At 32.4% G+C, this 19,603-nt stretch overlaps 1 long non-coding RNA gene across 4 annotated transcripts in view; it reads right to left on the bottom strand.

Annotated features, from left to right (window-relative positions):
* Positions 1-891: 891 nt before the first annotated feature.
* The window catches only part of LOC118195795 (uncharacterized), a 102,269-nt gene continuing 83,557 nt past the window's right edge, over positions 892-19,603 (bottom strand). For 2 of the 4 annotated variants that reach the window (XR_015043051.1, XR_015043050.1), the window contains exon 2: positions 892-2,453. This is a non-coding gene — a long non-coding RNA (uncharacterized LOC118195795). The other 2 variants (XR_004759321.2, XR_015043048.1) reach the window with 2 other exon arrangements.

The following is a 19,603-nucleotide window of genomic DNA, read 5'->3' as shown; positions in this document are numbered from 1 at the left end:
CTCCAATTAGGTTTGGCAACCAACTGCGCGTTTGTTTGATTTGCGAAGCCTTCGGTTACCAGCTTACTTAAATTTACATTTTACATTTGACTGTTACTTTAAGTTACATTGTCACAAGTGGTTGGCTGAGTTGTAAGCACCAGGGGTGTCTTCTGTTCCTCTTTAGTTTTAAACAGAGTCTTTTGCATACTTTTTAAATCTCAGTTGTTATTTCAGACTTAGTGATAATTCTCTGTCAGTACATCTAAAGTTGGGTTACAGTTTATGGTAATAAAAAGGACTAACCTTTATAACTATTATTACGTAAAGTATTGAAAGGATCTGAGAAGCTTTTGAATTCGAATTCGAATTCAAGAAAGTTCAGGTTTCGTCTTACCTCTAGTTAAAATGCAAAATGCGTGCATTGCTAATTGATTTGTAAGTAATTGTATATAATTAATGCATGTTAAACAACAATAAGTAATTACAAACATCATAAAACCCGGAAAATAGAATGAATTATATAGTTATAAAACCAGAATAAATGAAACTGTAATTATAATGTTTAGCCGCATGAATAATCAATATATAGTAGTCATCCATAATCCTAACGTGATAGATGTGGATTTAAGAAGAAGAAAAAGTGCTTTATCAATTCGATTGAAAGTTAATTTCTTATTAATCCTTAAAGTAAATGACCATGAAATAAAATAAAAAATATAAATAATTTAAAGGAAATCAAACAATGTTGTAGCAAAATATGGCAACCAAATATATGGATCAAATATCTGGCATTAGAAGCATGTTTTCTTAATTTCAATCATACTAACACCAATCTAACAGCTATCTTAAAGTGTTATATCCTGTATGTCAGTAGAAACTCCCGTTGTTAGCCAATCATTAGCCAAGTAATCACGTGTTCTAGATGTACGCAGTACATCTTCAGTATTTTATTACTACGTTTGTACAAAATCTAAAGTTGAAGTAAACAACATTATTACTTTTTAGTCTTCAATATACAATTTTTAAATACATAAGCCTCTGTTATAATTTTCTGAACCTCTAAAGTGCTATTAAAATAACGATTTTCGATGTGACACTTCTATTTAGGAGAGATAAGTTGAATGCAGATGCCAAATCTGGTGAGTAAGGGAGGTGGATAAGAAGTCTAAGATTTTTCTTCGCTAAAACTTGCTTGATGAAAATGGAATTATATGACAGGCCTTACATTCTGAATTCTGTTCGGATGTCTGTCTATTATAACTTTGTAAACTTTTGTAAAATATGGAAGTTTCCTACAACGAATCGTTTTCGAACTGTCCCTTTCCAGTCAAAAATAAACAGCAATGTGGCCTTATTTTGAGATTCCTAAAATCCAAGTTTCTGAGACTCAAATGAATCTTGTGCATTACAAACAGTTTTTCTCTCCATAAGCAAAACACTAAGTTTCGTGTTCAGTCACAGTTCTTTGAATCATGTCATGCATAAAATCGGTTCTTCATTCTGTTTTCCAGGCAATGTAAAAATTATACTACTATGTTGAAATGTATATTTCAAGATATATAATGATTGTTTATCATAAGCATTTTCGCATCCATCACGAAATCGTTTGTACCAGAGAAAACATTGCAATCATGTTAAACCTTGATTTCCCGTACACTTTACATGATACTTCAAATCCTCCATTGCTATTATCTACGTTTTAGAGAAAAACGTTATTACTGTTTATTCTTCAGCTTTCAGATCCATGACAGTAGATGGACAATTCAATTTAAATCTAACGAATTTTATATTGATCTCTTTGAAAATACTGTAGAGTAGAAAAACCGGTGGGGATAATTTTAACTTTTGCAGGAAAACACTTTGACGAAAGAAAGTTATCTGATAGCAAATTATTCAAAGAATAATTATATTGAAAAAATAAATAAAAGCTGAAAACTAAAACAACGATACAGGCAATAAACTTGGATTGCAGGATTACAAAATGGAAGGAGAATTTTCCAGTTTCAGGAATTGCCATGTTTTTTTTATCAAATCTGTTGTTAATTGCTGTCCATAAAATACTATTGTTTTAATCTTTAAGTAATTCAACATAAGTACTCTTTAGCGCACGAATAAGGAGGACGACGTTTTTAATGGTATCAAATATAAGTAAGTACACATGATCCCATTATATCTTGGTAAAAAAGAGCTTACAGCCACGTAATCATTTTCACCCAGACGGACTAGTAGCTCTGATTGGCAGGCACCAGGAGTTCGTCCACAGCTTCTTAGATGTCCGGGAGGGTACATCATGGACACATTAAAGGAATGTCTTCTGATGTAGAAGCAATGATGTAGAAGCATCGTGGTAAACGTCGGGATTCGATCCAATGAGCTAGCCGATCTTGTGTGAAACTAAACTTCATGAAATTATTTTCAGCTTCTCTGGAATGCAGATGAAAGGCAGGTTTCTGATACTTTCTCTCGGGGGTCTAAACAAAGAATAAAACAGAAATATGTTCATTAGTCAAATAATCATGATTTAATGTATTAATACATTTTATACAGTTGTCGCTGCCAAATTACTTTGTTAATATATCGGATAGTATTTTGACTGTAAATGTATATTTAACATTAATTTCGCCCTCATCAAATAACTTTTATAAGAAAAATAAGCGATTATCAATGTGTTTAGTTTCAAAATAGCGAACAAGGTTCTTTGCCAAATACTGTGCATTCTGATTATCGTTTAATAACAAAATTGGTTTTGCTACTTTTTCCGAAAAACCAAGTTGTCTTAGTAGTAAGCACAAGTACATCAATTCTTTGGAAGTTTCGATAATGCAAATGTTTATTCATTTGTTTGACATCAGTGCTTGATAGCGCTACAATATTTTGCTTTCGCAGTTTCTAGAGAAACCTTTTAAAAATATAATTATTAAAAGATTTTTTCTGCCCAGTCATCATCTACAAGTGTATTTCTGCCCAGTCATCATCTACAAGTGTATTTCTGCCCAGTCATCATCTACAAGTGTATTTCTGCCCAGTCATCATCTACAAGTGTATTTCTGCCCAGTCATCATCTACAAGTGTATTTCTGCCCAGTCATCATCTACAAGTGTATTTCTGCCCAGTCATCATCTACAAGTGTATTTAGGCTACTGCTTTGAATCCAGTGAAAATGTTTTAGTTTACTATAACACCGACAGAGAGTCTACTAACGGAAAACTTTCAGTGTCGGGTCGTGTAGATGCTAATATCTGATTAAGAACTCATACTTAATTTTGTCCATACTTAATTTTTCTTTGGAGACGTTAATTGTCCATACTTAATTTTTGTTAATCTCTGAAGATTTGCAAAGTTCAATACTAGCTCACTGTTGATAGAAGCTTATACTTTACGTACCATACTTGAGCAAAATTCTTTTATGTGTTGAACTTGGCTAATCTATGCATTTCTGTTTTCATTTTGTCCATTTGTTTTTTGTTTTGTTTCCATTTTTTATTTCTGTTGAGTTATTTCACACCATAGAAGTTATTGACTCACACCGTAGGACAGTGCAGTGAATTTCGATAAATTTTTAAAATAAAATGAAATGGAAGGGACACCGACACCCTTCGAAGCAATTGGTCATCGGGACCTATGGCTACTAAACTGATGATCAACACATGAGATCACTAATGTGAAACAATGCATTAAATTTAGACCAATGATTAAAATCAAATTAAATCGAAGGACACCGGTAACTGTAATAACGATGGTCAATGGCGGTGACCTATTAAGTTTTTAGTCACTAGTATGGAGTAGTACAATATTGCTGTACAACACTTTCCAGAATGATGAAATATAATTACTTGAACGCTTAATGTAACGTAACCATAACGAAGGACTGCACTAAAGAAAAGAATGCACTAAATACCTTTTGGGGATCAGTGTTTAAACACTTGTCTTATAATTTGCTTTATGAACTGAAAATTTCTTTTTTGATAACTCATCAAGAGCTTTTAAATTTCTAAAATTTTATCTAGAAACGAAAATGAAAACAGATTTCAAAGAAATAATTTTCTACAAATATGTTTTGATATTAAATACAGTATGTTATAACTAAAGCTTTTCAGAAAATTCCAGAAATTTCCAATCCATCATCATGCGATGAATTTATTTCCAATTCCATTCCATCATCGTGCGAAGATTTTCTCTGTTGCAACTAATTATTAATATGAGGTTCTTTAGCCACGTATTATCATCAACGTATTATACATCAATTGTGAGATTAATAATGTAGGATTTTTGATTTAAAAAAAATTAAGTAGTAATTGTGAAAAACTGTGTATTTCATTGACTAATTATAACATTATTTTTATAAGCATTCAGTAAAGTTGTTACGCCATACATTGCTCGCTAGAAAGAGCGCGTTCGTGCTATTCGTATAAAGCTAAAAATAACTTATTTCTACTTTTAAATGAATGAAGTTTTCTGGGATTGTGTTTCAGAGATGTGACAACACGCGATTATTTTTATTGTAATTGTGTTCTAAAAGTATAAGTGAGTTGTGTTTCCAGTTTGTACGTTGGAGCAAAAGTAAAATATTTATAATATTTATTGAGTAGAATTTTGATTTCCAGCCCATTCCACAAAAAGGTCGCCTCAGACGAAAGCATAAAACTTTCTGAGACTTGTATATATTATTTTGCTCTATAAAGGTTTAGAATACTTGCTGTAATATTTATAAAAAACAGTTAGCTATTGTTGTAAAGCTTTTAATGTAGTACAGGTAAGTATTTTTATCCCCGGAGCAAATTTTAGAAAACTGAAGTGTTCGTTCTAAATCTCTGTTAAGTTACTGCTGAAACAAAAAATCTTTTAGGTAGCGGTTGAAATGAATGTCAAGGTGCTAATTAGAATCATCCTATTCGTGATAAGGCAATATCTGATTGCCACTTTGCTATCAATGCGCTACCTATTGAATGAAGTCGAGAAACACAGCTAATAAATAAATAAAAATAAATGCATAACTCTACCAAGTATTAAAAAGCAAATATATATATATTTTATATATAATAAAATATAAGCAAATAAACACGCACAAAAAGAAATAAAAGTAAAAGTTATAAAAATAAATATCAAAGAAGTAATCATCTAAAAGAATATGGCAATATGTTCATTTGAAATCAAGCTCATCACTCTGAATAACTGAATATTTTGAAAAATCGCCCCCTGAATTAGTTAAATTAAAAATATAGTTATTTTTGTAAACTTTTATTTAGTTCACTCATGGTGATTGATTGTAGGCGGAATTTTGTCACCGATTTTTAACTTACTTCCTGATAAGCTAGCGAGTTTAAAAACCGAAGTCTTCGCAAACTTGCATAGTTAAAATAAGAGAAACGCTCATCCCCGTCCATTATCCGGTCCGTCCGTTTCCTAACTCCCCGTCAATTAATTCCCAAACTGGTGCCAAGATTTGAATTGCCATTCTTTCTACTTCCTAATAAAGAAGTTTCCATTAGCCTTTTAGGACAAGCTTTCCGCAATAAGCTGATACAATGCATAACTCCACCTGCATACCTTCGGGAGAGGGAAGAAAACAACATCGCAATCTCGGCTGCGTCGGGTGGTTGTGGCCGTTGGAATGAAAGGTTGTCTCGGGTATTTCGGCCTTCCGAAAGTTAAACTGTGTTACACAAATTATTTGTAGATGACAATGAAATGTGGTGTAATGATTTTTCTTGTGGTTTATTTTTTCAATCTAATGTTTAAACAATTTTTCTCACATACCTTCATTTAACGAATGAACCAAGCATACTAGAATTTTACTATTTGCATCATCGATTAGAGCCGAAACAAAAAACTTTTCATGAAAATTGTACGAAAATTGTAACTTCATTTCTGAATTTTGGTGAATATTTGAAAATTGCTAGATTTTTTAGACTATTTGATGTTTATGATTTTAAAATTTCAACAATTAAAAATGTATCTGAAATACAGTTCTGAAATTTTCACAGAATATAAAACTAACTCTCGGCCACTTTTTAAACAAAAATGATAAATAAATAAGAATTGAGCGACTTTCTACATTAAGAAAAATGTGTTGCAATCTGAAGGAGAGGAGAGAAAAAAATGTTTCTCGCCTGGAAAAATTCCTGTTGAGTTTGCCATCTTGGCACACTCAGTGACTGATTTTGCCGTCTCGGAGCACTTAATGACGAATTCGCGATATTCCGTTTTCAGTTTAGCGTCGAATAAAATGCTTGTTGTAACATTTTATTACATTCAATTTCCGAAACTGAATTCTTCGTTCTCTAAATGACTTTTAATTTTTTCTCTTTATTTCATTATTTCTTTATAGTTTCTTCTTTGTGTTTTAACAATGATTAAAAATGTTATCATTGATAACGTGTTATTGAGAATAAAATACATGATGCGTACACCACATGATTTCGTTGCGCGGATTATTAAATTATATGCATTTTTTCTTGCATTTCATTTAAACTTATTGGATTGAATTAAATCTACATCGTCGCATAAACCACAATAGAATAAATGAATTTTTTAAAATTCACTATATTTGCTTACCATAGCGACACTCTGGCGCTAGGTTCACTTAACAGCGTTACATTTCATCCATATTATAACTCAGAATGCCTATAAATTTATATCATTTGAAGAATTATCTAATCGTTGCCACATGTTCTGTTCAAATACTATAATAAATCTAAATTGATGTATAAAAGAAATTAAGCAATCAAAACAAAAAAGAAACAGTTTTTCACAGACGATTCAGTATTTCTCATTCAATTAATTCAGTTCTCACTTCCCGACAAGGCAAAAATACATAAAAACTCAAAATATCTATATTCAAAATTACGAAGTAAATTTGAAGCACTTATTTTCTCGAATAAATTCCAGAATGGATTAAGCATGATTTAATTCGAAATAATAAAAGAAGGTGTTATCTTTGTTGTTGCGAAGCTTAGTTTCTCCAGATTGGCAAGAAATCCGCTATTTTGCCAAGTTTAAAATGTAAACAAACATGTCCACCACCGCAAAATTCATTAGGCTTAGCTGCACTTAAACAACTTTTAAATCGTTCATAACTCCACAAATATTGCATGCAGATTTACTAAAGACATGAAAACCGTAATCGGAAGATAAGAACAACATAATTCAATCATTTTAAATTCAATTTCAAAGCAAAAAAATGCACAATTTACAAACATATAAGAATAAACGAACTGAGCTCACTGAACCGAGCAACAGAGTGGATATATATATGCATATATTTATATACTTTTAGTGCGGCCGATTGCAACCAAAGTACAAGGGGCACATCTACATCTTATAACACTCCTACATACAAAATTTCAACGTTCTGAGGCTACTCATTTTTGAGTTATTAGAGATACGTACGTACACACAGACACCACGAAAAATTCTCTTTAGAATTCATTTAAAATCAGTTTAATTTTTTTGGGGAAAAAGAGTCCTTTATTCTGTTCTTACTTGAGTATGTCACACAAAAAGATCATTAAATTGCATTGGATAGCGGCCAAAATGGATATTTTCGCTGAAATATGATATCCGAAATTTTTCGCGAATACAATACTTTCTTTTTACTTCGTACAAGGAAGTAAAAAACAAAAACAAAAAATAAAATTAAAAAAAAAAAAAAAAAAAAAAAAAAAAAAAAAAAAACTCAAAGGTTTCAGATTTTAAATTACGCCCAAAGAGTGTTTTTAAAACATTTTGTGTGTTACCTTTATTTATTAATTACTATGTGCTTCGCACTTTTAAACCGTAAAATTCAGTTCAAGAGCAATATCAAAAAATAATTTTAAAATTAGCATATCTTTAGAATTTCCGATACACAGTTCTCACGCGCTGGAGATAAAAATTTTTTTTGTGTACAACGTTCCCATTGCTGGCTTTGAAATCCTTGAGTTTGTTAATCAAAATTTCGTTAAAGTTTTACAAATAATCGAATAAGGAAGGAAATCCATAATAAAACAAAATTCAAAATTGGATGGCTCTAGGTACCGTTGTTTTATCACAGTGCGAGAAACATATAAACATTCATGCAGATTCTTCATTATTTAATTTCTTTAAAAATAATACAAGGTGATAATATTTGGTGGCAACAATTTGAAAAGTGAAACAACGCTTGCAGTGAATCAACGCAAAGTGCTAAAACGAAATTAATATTCCTTCCGGGCAAATTGCTCCTTTTGACCAATAATAAAAGGTTTTGATAAAATGAAGTTAATATTAAATTTAAAATGACTGTGGTAATTAATGCACTAAATGACGAAAGGTAATTTATCATATAGTTTAACGGGAAGAATAAATTAAGTAATTCTATCTACAGTATTCACCTACAATTTTATGTCTCGAATAATAAAAGCGTGGGGTGCCTAAATAACGAAACATATTATCTGCATTTTCAAATTAAACTACATGATAAATTATTTTTCTCCTTTTAATGCATTAATTATCATATCCATTTTAAATAACATCTTATGCTATAAGAACCTTTTAAATAAAATTTTATTAATTGAATAAATCCTTTTCATTTCCTTGCATTTATTATTTACTTGAAAATCATACATAAGTGAATGGAAGCATGATAGAAAATGTGCGCATGGTATCGGAAATTGAAATTTGCGTGCTTTGTCCGAGCAAAAGCTAGCTGCACGGGATGCAGTAAACTATACATCAAAACATACCTATAAAATTATTTCAAAAAATTGAGTTTCATCATTTTGGTAGCAGATACTTTAAGTTATCTTAAATTAGTAGCTAATTGTCTAAATTCTTAGACAGGCATTTAATTATTATTTGACTGAAACCGGTTTCCTAACTGACTGAAATTCCTTTCAAATACTTTTGATTTAGCAAAGAGTACAGCTTGTTTTGAAACATGCCTTGCAAAGTTGAGTCTTTCAAAGACACATGGCGACTGCATGATAGTTATGATGAAGGTTTAAGTTGCCGTCGAATAGTTACGAGATCACAGACAGCATTTTATCGAGTGAAGAATAGTGAGTCACATTTGAACATCTTCTCGAATCCCATTTGTCACCAACTTCCAGATCACCCTCATTTGTTGGACACTATGAAAGGTAAATTTGGCAGCATACCCAGGACAATGGTAACCAGAAGCACAGGAAAGTTTTTAGAAGAATCAAAAGAACTTTGCAGTTCGTTGGCACCTTACAAACAGCAGGGTGAAATAAAAAAGAAATGGTCATTTTGGTTTTGGTAATGCAGATATTTTTGTTGTTTAGATAACTCTAAAGCATCCTAGTCAAAAATAAAGATCTATTTGCACATTAATTTAGTATGTGTAAAAACGCTTTCTTCTTATGGAGTGATTTGTGAAATAAGATTATTAACAGCATAATTTCAGAGCAAAATGATTTGTCTATTACCCTATCTCTTGCTAAACAATACTATGAAGTTAAGCATTTTACTTCATATTAAAAATAACGATATTTTGGGAAGCGACCATCGCCATCGCGCTTAGTCACCAAAATTAGCAAACTTAATCGCCCAGTTTCTGAAAGGCAAATTTCAAATGACACCAAGACCTTATGCGCTAGCGTCTTTGAGGCTCAAGAAGAATGCTATGAGGACAGTCAAAATGTTGGTTGAAAACCACTTTAAACACCGATTAAAATCTGTAATTTTTTCATGCGTTTTTACTAAAGTCGCTGCCTTGGTTGCCAGAATTGGTAAATCTGATCACTAACTGTTTAACAAGGTGCTTTTAAACATCACTAAAAAAGGCAAAGGTACTGGTGATGGCCCTTAATACGAAAGTAGCGTTATTTTTTCCACACTGAAATGAGCGTATTTACGTCTTATGCGATCCCTGGAAATGTTCACGCTAGCGTATAACGATTTTGCGTCTAATAGTTGCGTATGTAATGAGTAGTGCGAAAGAGTTTCTAGAAATCTGTCATGTTATCCTTGAGGATGCTGTCATTTGCATTCATTCTACTGTTTGGAGAAAAATTAAATAAAAATATGAAATTCACCGTCAACGAAAGAAGATGCCACATATTATTTTTAGTAACATGGAACTCCACATTTGAAAAGCAGTCCGAAAATGATTGTAACAGCATATTAACTTTTTCGATATCAGGTAAGCAATGATGATGCAGAAATTTTAACTGCCAATTTTACTGCCAAGTCACTTTTATTTACGTTTATACTGTTGCGTCCTGCAGCTTCATACAATTCATAAAAGATATAAATAGGCTATGTGAAAGTAAAACTTAATGCGCTTTCAAGGAAAACAAGAGATATTATAGACGGTACAGAAAGCTAAAAAGGAAACGCAAGGAGGAAAATGGAGGCAAATTAAAATTCACCTTAAAATACAAGAGATCTTTTACCGAAATTCCTGGCAAAGACTATAGCAGCAATCACTAGCAAAATGTTCAACAGGATAAAAAAAGAAATCCTCTCAATCTAACTGATTCGCACCTGGTCACCTTCCTAATTGTAACGTGACTCGAAGGAAAGCGTAAGCACTTCTGGAAGCTTTAAGGAAAATGCTTAAAAGATGTGCTTTACGGAAACTTCCAGAATGCGGCAAGTTGGCTAGAAATCATTAAATAATAGCAGTTTGGCTACAGAACTTCTAGTCATGTCTGATCATAGGTTTATTCTTGCTCATATTTACGTTGTACCTGAATTATCTTTGCAAGTCAAACGTCAATCGAAGCAGAATTAATAAGATCCACAACGAAATTCATGAAATACATACTACAAACATGCTAAGTATCCGGCAATTAAACATTAAATACTGTACACCATAAATAAGCATTTGCCGCTAAAAATACACTAATTAAATAAATAACTAAAAAATAAGTAAATACATATATATACAGGGTGATTCTAAATTGTTTCTACAAATTAAGAGGAGTCATAGTACTTACTGATCTAGATGAGCAATAATTACCATAAAACACAGGTCGCATTCCACTCTGAGAGGCTGGAATATTATAATTCCAACCTGAACTTAAAGAGTGTAGGGAGAGTGAATGAACGATAGCAGAAGTTGCAAAATCAGTTTAGTGAAAAACTCACAGAGATTGCACAAAACGGATAAAACCGGAAAATTGGCTTTCGATTCGAGCTCAAACTTTGATGGCAAACACCCAAATACACATCTTTGGTTAGCAAGGTCTCAACCTCGCAAAGGATTGCAACGAGTTAATTATCTAAATTATTAGGGGGAAATTACCTATTAGAGAGGAAACCTTCATATCAAGTATCCAAGGTAGCAGTTTTTACTCCTTCGCCATTTTCTATCCTGTTCTCCTGGACTTACTGTGCTGAGCTCATTTTACTTGAAGCGACCTTCTAATAGGATACGAAGTTCTGATAGCCCGAACACAGCATGAAGTTTTCATGCTAATCTCGGCATACAGCGGAAGTTGGAGTTAGTTGATAACATTCAGTCCTCGATTAGATACGAGTAATTAACTTGTTGCAATCCTTTGCGAAGTTGAGACATTGCCAACCAAAGATGTGCATTTGAGTATTTGCCATCAAAAAGGAAGGAGTCATTCGAGTCTGAGCTCGAATTAACACTCGAAAGCCAAGTTTTCGGTTTTATCCGTTTTGTGCACTCTCTGTGAGTTCTTCACTAAACTGATTCCGCAACTTTTGGTCTCGTCCATTCGCTCTCCCAGCACTGTTGTAAGTTTCAGGTTTTAATTGTAATATTCCTCTTTTCTGCCTTTTAGAGTGGAATGCGACACTATGTTCTATGGTAATAATTGCTCATCTGTATCAGTACTATCATCCCTCTTAATTTGTAAAAACAATGTAGAATCACCCTGTATTCTAAATGTACCAGATAATATAAATATATTCCATCCCAGATAATATAAATGTATTACAAATATTTGGTGATAAGATTATTAATTAAAAAATATTTTAATAACTATTAATTATTAAACTGTATATACCTGGAAACACTTAACTTTTGACAATAAATACAGACACAGAATAAATAAGATTTAGATTTTTATATGCTCTACTGGAATTTTAACAGGCTTACATTTTCACCGAATACTGACTTCTTCTATTTTTTGGTTTTCATATCTGCTGCCACGAAAATAAAGCAAAAATAGAAATGCATAATCAATAATAAAAATCTGGGGCGACAACAACACCACCTACACAGAATGATAAAATAATACAAAAAATATTTTGAAACTTAACATAACATCCCCGGCTGAACACTCAAGTTGAAAATGACTACATAGAAAGAGGATAGTATTTGGAACTTGGACGCCGGTAAAGTCTAGTCGATGTTTTTACATCATGAACTCGAATGACTCCTTCCTTTATAGGAAAAACTTCTGTGGTTCTTTCAATATTCATCTTCCTCGAGATACACCAAGCCTTCCACTTGAATATTCGTTTCATACGGATTCCACTTTTTTCGTAGTAGTTCGCTCAGAATTTTGTTTCGGTATCTTGATCAAAACTGATTACGACGTTGCAGAATAAGATGACATTTTGACTTTAAACAAAGCGCTACGTTTGGAGCTTTCATAGGAACTCCGATTAAAAGATGCCTCAGAGTAAAGAGGTTACAAATTTTGAGGATCTGAAGCAAGAGGTGTCATTGGGCTGGAATGAACACATGTTTCAATCTGTAGATCTCTACACAGAAGGAAAATATTCTTCTGATACAACTATTGAGGGCCCTGCCACCACCAAGTGTGACATTTACGTTTTGCTACAGAAATGTCTTTCGAGCGCCACAGTATGCTGGATTTCTTGATTTTCACGTAATTCTAGGAAGCTTCTGAAATTGAGTTTTGAATTTTAGATATCCTTTTAGCAACTCAACTTTCCCTGTTTAAGGAGATGAACTAAGCCAGTCTAAAACGTTTTTGAGTTCGAGTATAAAATAGTCTGATTAATTTGAATATTCTTCCTTAAGGATGCTGGAATAACTTAATAGAATCGGAAACCAGAACTACACATAGTTCGAATCTTGGCAGCGTCTTCACAAGAGCAACTTTGAAGTAACCAATGAAATGCGGAATTCTCCATTTGCAAATTCTGTTCTTGAATAAAACACTTCAGCACATGCCTGTTCAAAAGCCTCACAAAAGTCAATTAACTGACTACTTTTAATAGAACTGTGTTTCATCAAGAATCGTGAAATCTTCTACATGTTCGATTTGAGATTTAAATATATTCCATGCTTGGGAAACACCATTAGTTAATAAATCATTTAAGCCCAACTTTATTTATCATTTAAGCCATTACTTTTCTTGCATAAATGCTGCATCAAGATTTTTAAATGAATCTTTGCTGACTATAAATACCCAAATGTATCCCAAATCTTCATGATAGTTGATAGAAGCTGGCGTTTTGTCAAGAGACCCACGGTAGGGAGTGGGTTTATCTTAGGTTTGAACGCATCTTCTTTAGCTTCCCAGATAATTCTTAAAATTATACAAATTTTTCTTCATTCTATCTGAAAAAAGTATGTTCAGCTTCTTAGTTTTTGAGATAAATATTCAGTGATTGATGGTTCATTGGGTACTCATTTTATTATTAAAAAACCGCCTTTCCTCCATGAGTTCGATAATTAGTGAGACTAATTGTTTTGCTTCCTCAATATTCTTTGCTCCCGTGTGAATCTACGTATTTTCCAATATGACTCTCGAAGCTTCTAGAAACTTGTTGCCAAGTTGTTTTAATGTTCGAATGGCTAAATACGGAGCACAATCAGTGCCATATGAAGAAGCAGATATTCAGGGTTTTTTCTCCAAAACATCCTTTGGAAATCGAAACCATTTTTATTGTCTAGAATTTGTCGGAACATTTATTTATACCTCCAGTGAGTGCGATACAGTAAGTTCTAAATTTTAATAGAATATTGGATAATTCATTTAAGTTTTTGACTTGTATGGAGAATATCATTTAAGGAAATTCTTGACTGATAAACACAACCCATAATTTGGTAGATTCACTTTAATCTCTAATAACTCCAAAATGAGGTTAAAAAACCCTGATGAGGATTTTAAAAAATGGACATTTGGACGACAATCTGCATATGAGTCACATAGTTTGATATTGCCGCATTAAGTATATACATTGAATTTTAAGCTATGAATTTTGTAGAAGTTTTCTTTCTAACGAAAAACTCTTCGCTTGATTTCTTGAATCATCCAAGAAAGCTTTATTCTTAAATAGGAGACTGACAACAAATCTATCATCAGAATTTCGACTAGTCTGATATTAATAAAACGCTTCGACATCCTGCTTTTCTTTATTCAGTATCTACATTTGTAACTGATACGACTTCTTAGTTTTTTCCCACCGAATTTTCCTTGTCTATTCAGCATGGCAATTGATTAAGGAACTATGAATTCAGTTTGAAGCAAGACACTTTTCCTGAGACGAGCCATCAAATTTTGAATTTAAAACGGATGGTTTGTTTGAATTTCTCACTATCTTTCCAGTATGGATTAAATCTAAGATGATATCTGCAACCAGAATGATGCCAATTCGTCTACTTATAGAAAAAGAAGGGTGTGCCATTGCAGTTCTTTCAGATGAGGCCAATTGAATTCTGAAATGCAAAGTTTGGTAAGTTTGACGTCAGATTTTTGATTTCTATAGCATTAAGAAAGAAGTTCTTGCTATTAAAATGAGGAGTAAAATTTAAATTAACTACTTCAGTAGCAAGTGCGGCAAGTGCAACAACTTTTCAAATCTTTTCTTGTATTCGATACACCCTCTGTAGCTGCTAACGTGTCAAAGTCCACAAAAAAATACATTTTGGCTTGTTCTCTGGTTTCATTGTACTTTGGTTGCTTCTGTGTTGTTACCCGCATTTCACACATCTAGTGGGGTTACTGCAACAATATTTAGAACCACCGAATTGCTAGCAGCGGAAGAACTGTACTGGTCTTTTCTTAGGGTTGAACTTTTCTATAATAATATTGAAACTGAACATGTTATTGAGCTGGTGAATCGTATTATCTTCTGGGGTCCTTTTTAGCTCAAGTAGAAAGATGGGAAGTTTAATTATTTCATCGTCGCGTCGTTTCGAAAACTGCTTTAATTTTTTAATGGGGAAGTTCCAGCGTTTAAGGTCTTGTAGGATATTTTCTTTTTTAAAAGTGGCGGGGATTTTCTTCAGGATGACACGTATTGGCTTTTCGAAATCAAATAGGTAGGAGTGGTAGGGGATTTTGTTTTCTAATAGTAGCTCGTTCATTGTACTGTAGTCCTTTAAATTCTTGGTATAAACGAAGATGGATTTTCCTTTCATTTGGCATCCGTGGGGATCAGTTCAGTTTCCGGTAAACATTTCGTCCAGTATCATCCAATCACACTTTTCGTGTGAAAATGCAATGGGCGGGGAAGAGACTTCCCGATGTCTCTGCCTTCCCGATTTTCTTCAGCAATTTTTCTAAGTAATAGAAAACGGTTCTCTTGTGGTATCTCCATCGGGATTGGCTTTTCTTGAATTTTTCTTGAATTGTTTTAAAGTCTTCTTTGGGGTAATCCACTGACCTTCATTTTCCGGAATAGTGGCAATTTGCTCCATTCTCTGCCTCTTGTTAACGAGCTGGTTGGTTTTCCTTGCATGTTTCAACACGTTCTGTACTTCTGGGGTTTTGCTTCACTTAATCGTTGTTCAAATTCCAAGTGTTGTTTCACATAGTCAGTTCCGAACTCCTGGATAAGTTCCTGTATTTTTTCTTCTTTGGGTTTTTCTGTATTCTTAATTTCCTTCTCCGGATTCGCATTCTCCTTCTTTATTTTCGCTTTTTTCTTGAGTCTGGGATCCTTCAAGAATTCCTCACGTTTTGAAGTAGATGGCAGAGACAAAGTCGATAATCCAGAATCCGTACAGTAACTAGCGTCATCGTCCGTATTTACTGCCCTAAAAAAGGACATGCTTACCGTGACACCCTAAGGGATCACTCTCCGAAGTCTAAAAGATACTCAGTAAAGACTATAAGTAAACTCACTGACCACCTACGGGACTGGGTCAGTTCGTAGAAAATTGAGCAGTAAACCAAAGTGCGTCCAACACGCTCGGAGTCACAGCTCAGAATCTGGTATACTTTGAAATGAAACAGAAGGTTCATCTTTACCGTGAACCTATTGGAGGTTTGCGCCACATCGATGCCGTGTTTCCTGACTAAGCTTTTCCTCAGTAATTGCGAAGCAGATATGAGAGCGAGTGGCTGTCAATTTAAGAATTTAGGTATAACAGGTTTTTAGTTTTGAAACTTAAAATATTGTTGTGATTGACTTGTATCTATTGTTCGCTTTGCATTGCACAGTGTTTAACGTTCTTAGTCGTTTGAAGTGTAACTACTTACTACACTGCGTGATACTGTGAACACTTGTACGAATACTTCTGTGGAAATTCCAGAGTTCTGAAATATTTCTTTTGATAAAAATAAATTTTTATTGACCTATTATCAGACTTGTGAATTTGATTTACGAGCCTGTATATTAATATTACACATATATTATTAATTATACACACAACATTAATATTGTTCGAAAAACACAAACTAAATTTCTTGAAGAGCTTATTACACTACTAAATATTTATAAAAAGTACTGAACCGAGTAGAAAAGCATTAGTGATGGTCACAGACGACTGAACCGTTGTTGTTAATACTGACTACCGTAATAATTTTCTGAAGAAGCTACCATTTTGGGAAGACTCGGTATTGAAGATGAAATAAGATAATGTTTAGTGAAGTCCAAAATGCGATTCAATGTCTGAGCCTTTGCTTAGAAAATTTTAAGCAAACAAGTAGTAGTAGACAATAAAAATGGATTTTATTATAAAAAAAAAAAAAAAAAAAGAAGACAGACAATTCAAATCCGAACGCTTCAGATTGCACTCCAACTCTTTGAGAAATAATTTAACACGAAAAGTTTCAAAACATTTAAGCAATATTAAGAAATAAAATTAAAAAATTTATAAAAAATCTGAAAGGTTTCAGATTTTAAATTGCGTCCAAAGGGGCGGTTTTTTTTCACATTTTGTGTGTTACCTTTATTTATTAAATATCATGTTCTTCGCACTTAAAGCATAAAATTCAGTTCAAGAGCAATGTCGCAAAATAATTTTAAAATGAAAATATCTTTAGAATTTCGGATACACAGTCTCACGCGCTGGAGATAAAAATGTTTTTTCTGTACAACGTAGCCATTGTTCGCTTTGAAATCGTTGAGTTTGTTAATCAGCAATTCGTTAAAGGTTTACAAAACACGAAATCGATAATAAAACAAATTCCATATTTCAAATTTGGGCTTCTAGATGAACATATTCGCAGGAGATTTACGTGATTCAAAATGGATGGATCTAGGTACTGTTGTTTTATCACAGTGCTAGAAACATACATACATTTATGCAGATTCTTCATTTTTTAATTTCTTTAAATATAATACAGGGCTATAATATTTGAAGGCAACAATCTGAAAAGTGAAATAACGCTTGTAGTGAATCAACGGAAAATGCCAAAATGAAATTAATAGTCCTTCTGGGCAAATTGCCCCTTTGCACGGAATATGTAAAACTATTCCAAAAACGTGAAAGAAATATGATTCTGTACTAGATACGTAGCATGTGGTGTTATAATCGATTTTTATCAATATCATTAAAACTTCAAATGTTCATAATTGTTAGTTATAATATAAAGGTAGCCTATTTTAACTTACATTACTTAGATTTATTAAGAAAACGTCAAATAAAAATTAAATTATTAAGAAGTGTGTTTATTGCTTTAAAATATCCAGTTCTTTAATCAACAACCGATATGTTAAATTAAAAAGATAAAGAAAAGATCTTATGTTTTGTATAATGCCAATAATTTGAGAACTTACTACCCGAGAGGAGGCTTGAAACATAAATGAATGGTTCTACGTTTTGTGTTGTGGCTACATACGCCTAAGGCTGCTTTTAGATTCTTTCCGTTTGCTGTTTCGATGGTATGATCGTGTCTGCGGATTAAAAATTTTTCAGGACAATATATTGCGCATTAAAAAAAGTCAAGTTAGAAGTGTTTTTTTGTTAAAGTTCTATAGAGCAATTTATCTGGGCTGAAATGTTACGTATAAACGTTTGAACTGCTGAAATTTGTTTTCAAGTAATAAGTATTTTATTTCGATATTAAGTTACTTTTCTGCCTTATGAAGACAAAACTTTACACCACACGACTTCGTTGTACGGAATATTAAATTATACGCAATCTTCCTGCATTTCATTTAAACATATTGAATTAACAATTAATGAATTTTCAATTAAATCTACTTCGTCGATAGCACATAAACCACAATAGAATAAATGCACTCTTTAAAGTTCACTATATTTATTTACCATAGTGACAGTTCGGCCCTAGGTTCACTTAACAGCGTTATATCTCATTCATTTTTTAACTCAGAGTGCATAAAAATGATATCATCTGCAGAATTTACCACATGTTCTATTCAAATACTATAATAAATCTGAATCGATGCATAAAAGAAATTAAACAAATAAAAAAGAAACAGCTTTTCCAAAGACAATTCAGCGCCGCTTACCTAATGCGCGTGCGCTATTATTAATTCAGTTCTCACATCGCGGCTAGGCAAAACACAAAAATTTTTAATATTTTAATTAAAATCTTCTAAGCAACAAGGCTATACACTGCCTAGAATATTTTTTGAGATATCTCTAAGAACGTGCACATTAAAACATGTCAAAGAAATTACGACAATATATGAAAAGTACACAGATCCAGGTATGAAATTCCAGGAGAGTTTTTACATTAAAATCAAAAAAAATAATTTGTTCTCATAGTAGTTTTGGGAAATTTGTGCTTTCTTAGCGAAAACCCTTTCTCCTCAGAGGGTTAATAATTGAAAGGTATAGAAAATCCTAAAACACCAAGTACAGTTAAAATAATTAAATAGACAATTTTTACAATTAAAATTACAGTTTCTACGCAAAATGAAGCTAATAACTTAAATGATAATTCCAGAATGAATTAAGCATAATTTAATTCTCAGTAATAACAGAAGACTTTACTTTGTTGTTGCGAAGCTTAGTTTCTTTAGATTGGCAACAAATCCACTATTCTGCTAAATTTCAAATGTAAACAAATATGGCTGCGATGCTCAACAAAAATTACGCTTAGCAGCACTTAAAAAACTTGATAATTCCACAATTATTGCATGGAGGTTAAGTAAAGACATAAAAACCTTAATCGGAAGATAAGAACAGCATAATTCAATAATTTTTAAAGCAAAAAATACACAGTTTACAAAAATATAAGAATAAAGAAACTGAGCGCACTGAGCCGAGTAACAAAGTGCATATATATATACATACATTTAAATTTAACAAATATTCTGTATTCGTATAAAGCCTATTTAAGGTAAATTTAAATTTTAATTATGAAATTTTAACTGTAAATATAAAAGATTAATTATTGCTGCGAACTAATTTACAATATCATTTAAATTCTAACATCATATGTAAATTAAGTGCACGAATAACCATGAAAAAATATATAATATTCCAAAAAATTAATCCCCAAAAATGTTTTTTAAAGTATTTTTAAGACTAAATTAATTTGCATAAGTA

The sequence above is a fragment of the Stegodyphus dumicola genome, chromosome 1 (assembly GCF_044657685.1).
Source record: "Stegodyphus dumicola isolate Sdum_Otavi_A_Nest chromosome 1, ASM4465768v1".
NCBI classification, from domain to species: domain Eukaryota; kingdom Metazoa; phylum Arthropoda; class Arachnida; order Araneae; family Eresidae; genus Stegodyphus; species Stegodyphus dumicola.
Note: the sequence above shows the minus strand (reverse complement) of the source record. Positions and strands in the feature narration are given on the sequence as shown.